Source organism: Crocodylus porosus, unplaced genomic scaffold (assembly GCF_001723895.1).
Source record: "Crocodylus porosus isolate Cpor-Errol unplaced genomic scaffold, CroPor_comp1, whole genome shotgun sequence".
Classification (NCBI taxonomy): Eukaryota; Metazoa; Chordata; order Crocodylia; family Crocodylidae; genus Crocodylus; species Crocodylus porosus.
Genome location: NW_017728928.1, coordinates 7,939,385 through 7,944,100, shown reverse-complemented (window position 1 = coordinate 7,944,100; position 4,716 = coordinate 7,939,385). Strand labels below are relative to the sequence as shown.

Genomic DNA, 4,716 nt, shown 5'->3' with positions numbered 1-4,716 from the left:
TGAAAAAGTGTTACGGGTAGTATTCCAGTGTGATCCGGGACGATCTAGATATAAATCTAGGCCAGTGATTCTAAAAAAGGGTGCTGCAGCTCCCTTGGGTGCCTTCAGGGGTGTCGCACACTGTTAACGTTGTTAGATGTGCAAACACGACTGACAAGTTAAATCCAGAGATTTCAAATAGGAACCATAGCGTTAAAAGCATCCTGACTTGTGATCTGAGTTCTCGGCAACAGAAACATTGATCTATTATTCTTCTGTAGTCAGAAAACAGGTGAACAGCTAGCACTTTCTGGATTCTGTTCCAGTGGTTTGCTGGCGATCTCGGGGCAAGCCATTTTACTTCTCCATCTCTACTTTTTAGTCACTGTGTCTACTTTAAAAATGAGAACAATGCGCATTTGTACATATGTTTGTGCTGCAGCGTCAGGCGCTTTTAAAAGCGGCTGGCGCTGCGGCGCATGCAGTTGTATAAGCAGCAACATGCGTGTCAAAATGGCGGCAGCGTGCTTTTGAACTAAAAAAGCTCGAAGGTGTTTGAGTTCAAAAGCACACTGCTGCCATTTTCTGTGCGCTGATGTGCATTTCGCCGCTTGGACGACTCCACGCGACACAGCGCAGTGCGCGTCAGCTCATGTGTAGTGGAGACTTGATTAATTGAGTCTGCTCCAACCCGCTGGATCTCTGGCACGTCACGGGACAAAAAAGTGTGTGTGTGTAAAAAGTGTTTGTGCCCAGTGATATTAATCTCCTTTTTAAAGCACTGTTAGATCCTCTGATCGAGTGCTGGAATAGAATTATCTGCTATTGATAGTGGTGGCATTTTGGAGAGGATTCATCCCTGTCATTGTGCTAACCTAAGTTGTTTCCCCTGTAGTTTTTTCGTTCTTTTTTTTGTGTTTTTTTTCCAACCCTGCGATCTTGTTTATGGCTGTACTAGTTGAGCCTCTTTGGCTCTTGTCATTGACAAGGGGATGGGTTAGCTGTCAGCATTAGTTTTACCGTGTCTTCTGTGCATTGCACCTTTTAGTGCACCGTTCACCATGAAGCTCCCTTGTTGAGCAGTTTATTCTATCACTGTCCATATTGGAACTCCTGGCAACTTCCTTTGAATCGTCTGCTGCTGGTGACAGTCTGACTTAGGATACTGGAAATGACAGAACTACTGTGTTTGATTGGACAGCTGGTGGGACATAGTGCATTAATGCGCCATTGCGACGGCACATTAAGTTTAGTACCTGTAATGTGAGGTACTAACTAAATGGTCAGTAGCTCGCACTGCAGCTCAGAAGCAAAGATGCATGGTCTTTTTGTGACGCTTAATGCTCAGTAGACTAATTCTACTGTGTATTAGCATGGCTTGTGCTGTGACGCACTAGTGTGCAGGAGAATTAGTGTGCTGCGCATCAAGTGTCTTGTGTAGACGTGCCCAGTGAGTCTGAAATCAAGTAGAAGGCAGAGTAGATTTGCACCTTATAGACTAGCCAAAGTAGATATATATATATATAACCCCAGCTTTCAAGAGTTGAAACTTATATCATCAGATGCTGTGAAAGGACATACAGAAAGCAGACTATAAGGAGAGAGAAATCAGAATTAGGTAACAGATAGCAGTTGCTTCAGGGGAGGGTTTAAGAAACAAGTGTGAAATGATGGAATAACTTGTCTACAGGGAAACTTTTCTTTCTCATCCATCCCCACCTACCGGGTCAGATGCTCCACAAGTATGTTCAGGTATCTTCAACGCTGTAGTGGTACTCAAGAACAGTGATTTTAATGGAGTTTGAAAATTTCTTTGTATTGCAGATTAAACTAATGTGTTTTTTTTAACAAGTTGTTGCTTAGTTACATTAAGGTCTCTTAAGAACCTTCTAGATGATGCATCAGTAATATTAAAAATATGTTGTTTTTGCTTATCACATGGCTCTGTAATACCTAGGTGACCTGTACACAGAAGCTAGACTATATGGGATGCTGATACTCTCCTCCACCTCTGCACTCCCACGCAGTTCCGTAGAACTGTATATATAGAAATCACAAGGCCCAGGATGAAAATGCCACCGTCTCTGGGGTGGAGTGCAGTAGCTGTTTATCAACACACAGCGATTACCCAGGTTGGGGATAAGCATCCTGCAATTACAGAGGTGGAATTTAACCTAGACCCAGATGCTAACACCAACGTAAATGAAGACAGGGCACTAGTCGGCCCTCTCACCTTGCCAGTTTAAGCAGTTTGCTCCCTTTCCTCCTAACGAGCATTACAAAAAAATCATGCACAACTGCAAGAGAAAATAATTTTGGAGAGGAAAGTCTGCACAGGGGAATTCATTTTTCTTCTGCACAGGGCCCTTGGAGGAAAGTAGTGTCTGTAGTAATGAGCTGTTTCACCACTGCATTACTCCAGATTCAGGCCAATGTTGTGATTCTTTTGCTTGATGGCCAACGTCCCTTGTTTCATGCTGGTGTAAGCATGGGCTCTCAGGCCTGAGGTCAGTATTTTCAGGTATCGGAGAAAACTGAAAAATAAACCATATATTACCTAACCACTTATTGCCTCTCTCTCCCTAATTTCTTGCCACAGGCCTAAAGATGCTGTAAAAGCATTAAAGAAGAAGCTTTTCAAAAACTATAACCATAAGGAGATTAGATTTACCTTGTCTGTAAGTACAACTCTACTTGTATTTAATTAGAAACTGGGTGGAAAACACTGTAAAAGAAAATGCAGTCGCTGTTGGATGTTGACCTACAGATTGTAAATTCTGTAGTCATGACAGTCTTCGTAGCTATTGTTTGTCTCTACAGAACCCAGCACAATACAGCCCTGTTCCTTCGCCATGTTGCAGCTCCATATAATGTAAATAATAATCTTTTGTAATCCTCAAATTTGTAAGTTGTGAGCCAAAAAAGCAGTCATATGGTCCCCACGAACTCTAGTGACTGCCCCAGACAAATCCCTGCCAAGTTCTGAAAGCTGCAGAAGCTGGACTATTGTGGGAAGGTTTAACTGACTTGATAATTCCCTTAATCACACACGATAGTCAAACAGTTGTAAGATATTATGCAGCATTGTGGAATGTGCAGTATTTCTTTTGCAAAAACATTACTGCATACTAAAATAATAAAGGTGAAGAGGAACCTGACATTGCACTGTTTAAGAGAGAAGCTGTATCAAATTCAGATCCGAATCTGAGCTTTCAGATCTTTCTCAGAGCTTTGAAAGGAAAGAAGGAGCTTCCCATACGGCGAGGTCTCAGTCATAACGTTCACACCCATTTATGAACGTTCCCAAAATTTAGGGCATTATTTTATTGGGGCCTCTCACATCTTCACACAGTTCTCCCTTCTCCTGTCCACTGACATTATAGGTCAGATTCTGATTTCCTTTACGCTGATATAGATCCCTTCACTCAGTGGAATTATTCTTGGTTTATGCCCAGGGAATAGGCTCTGTACCTTACATGCTATCATAGACTGGGGTTAAAACCTCTGAGGATTTCATTTCCTTTTACCATTTTTTATTATTGGGACATAAAAGCTTCCCTTTGTCACATATGTTTGAGCCCTGTTACTCATTGTGTGGGTATGTCCGGTACTGATTGTACCAAATCGTTCTCAGCAAGCACTGATAAATAATTCAAATATATCAGTGACTGACACTGTTAAATGCGGGACAGTCAGGATTGTCCACATGTCACCTGCTGATTCAGGGAGACAGCTAAATATGCCAGACTTCTTATCAAGTATAACTTAACTTCTCCCACTGCCCTGGTTCCCTCCTCCTTTCCTTCCTCGCTATCTTCAGTGAGTCACCTTTGTGCTCTGCATGTTTGCATAACGCAAATGCTTTGCTTCCGCTTTGAGTACAGCCTCTGTCTTGGACCTGTTTTCTCTTGCAGGTCTGTGTTTGTCTTAGTAGCTGAACACGGTACGGATTGGCTGGGATGATGATAACCTCTAGCTCTGAGCTTTATGAGCATTCATCTGACAATAGAGCCGTTATTGTGCTGACTCTTTGGAACATGAACATGGAGTGGGGGGTTGTACTGTATCATGGAAACACTGGCCTGTTGGAAAATGTATTATATTAGGTGGCAGCTAACCACTGGTAGGCTTCAGGTGCATAGGCCATTGCAAAACAAATGGGCTGCAGCTATGCTGTACTATCTCTCAGGCTCTCTCTGACTTCAGATCCTGCCTTCTCCCACTCTTGCCCAATTTGCTCCTGCCAGGTCATTTCAGACTTTCCACCCCAGATGTTTTGCTCTGTTTCTAGTTTCTCTCCCCTTCAATAAATCAGCCTTCCTTCTTTTAAAAGTTCGGCTCAAAGTTCCTCTGTGCCCACCCCATCCTCCTCAATTCCTGCTTCCTTCCAGGGGCTTCAGGGTACTCCTGTACATTGCTAATGCCTTTTCTTCTCATTGCCATCTGTCTTCCATTGCCACCTCCTTGTTTTTGCCACTGGTCTCGGCATCAGTAAAACTTCCACTATGATGCCCTTAGTGCCAGCTGTGTTTGATTTTACTTCCCTTAGTCTCAGTGCCTTGCTTTCCTGGAGGCTAGAGCTAGCAGAATATTTTCTGCTATACATTTGTGAAGGGAAATGATAGTGTAAGAGTGATGCTGTATCTATGATGGTGCAGAAATTATACAGGAGGCAAGGATTTCTTAGGGTGGTGTCTTTTATGGGACCAACTGTTTAGTTGGGATGAAGGCAAATGG

The 4,716-nt window shown here is 42.9% G+C and overlaps 1 protein-coding gene across 1 annotated transcript in view; it reads left to right on the top strand.

The window, feature by feature from the left end:
* The window catches only part of TOM1L1 (target of myb1 like 1 membrane trafficking protein), a 34,895-nt gene that overhangs the window by 1,646 nt on the left and 28,533 nt on the right, over positions 1 to 4,716 (top strand). The window contains exon 2 of the mRNA XM_019542454.1: positions 2,579 to 2,657. The gene's annotated coding sequence lies outside the window, so the exon portion shown is untranslated. The remainder of the gene's footprint in view (positions 1 to 2,578; positions 2,658 to 4,716) is intronic.